Here is a 1,193-nt window from a genome sequence, read left to right on the forward strand (position 1 = left end):
ACCATGACTTATAAAGTTGCTCCTAATACAGCTGTTTCAAGTACACAGTGTTCCAACACCAATTCCAACAGTGTGACCTTCCCTCCACTGATGTCCCCTATTTCCCTCCCACCCTTCCAATCTGCCCCCTTAATTGAACTCATAAGTAACTGACTGCAGATTGTTTACTCCAATTTAGAGGAACGGCAAAAGGAACTGTCACAAAATAAATCAGTTACAGTTAAATGTGATGCTTGGTTGCTATAAGATTTTAATCTGGGGCTGGAGCGATAGCACAGCGGGTAGGACATTTGCCTTGCACACAGCTGACCCGGGTTCAATATCCTGCATCCCATCTATCCCCCGAGCACCGCCAGGAGTAATTTCTGAGTGCAGAGCCGGAAGTAACTCCTGTGCAATGCAGGATTGTGAGAAGCTGGCCCTTTAATTGACCAAGGCCTAAGTGCCTGTATGGTCATCCTGACCTACGACCCCACAGCAGGCACAGCCTTTGCTATGTATGGTCATCTTGACCTACGTGACCCCGCAACAGGCAAAACCAGTGCTATGTATGGTTATCTTGATGTATGGTTATCCTGAGAGAACATCTGTCATGGCTGTCAGTAATAACAAGAAGTAACTATCTCGTGTCTGGTACGTGATGCATGTAAATTTTATGGACATGGCTCTTTGTGTATCTACCTCATGTCTGGTAAATCATATGGACATGGCCCTTTGTGTAATCACCTTGTGTCTGGTACCAGATACACATAAACCTTGTAATGCATGATAGGTGAAAACAAACCTTCCTAACCATATATGGGCACGACCTTTAGTGTAGCTGCCTGACTAATGGATATATACCCTGATTGCCCCCAATAAAGTCTGTCCCTTTTTCTCTCTGTTTCTGAGCTGCATTCTGTCTCTTGTGTCTTGTGTTCATTCGGTCGGTCCTTCCCTGCACCTATGGATCCTAGGGCCACCTCCGTGGGCCAGAGAGTGGTTTTGCGGGCCCCCCGCACAGGATGTTACCAAAAAGCACCAATAAAAATATTTTAATCTATGTAAATAAAGGAATTCAAATCATTTAAGATAATATACTAGAATGCCTATTCTTATTTATAAAAATAAGTTTTCAGGGATTGGAGCAACAGTGCAGTGAGTTGGGCATATGCTTTGAATGGGGCTGAACTAGGTTCAATCCCTTGGGATTG

Source organism: Sorex fumeus, unplaced genomic scaffold (assembly GCF_029834395.1).
Source record: "Sorex fumeus unplaced genomic scaffold, SorFum_2.1 ptg000134l, whole genome shotgun sequence".
In the NCBI taxonomy this organism is placed as follows: domain Eukaryota; kingdom Metazoa; phylum Chordata; class Mammalia; order Eulipotyphla; family Soricidae; genus Sorex; species Sorex fumeus.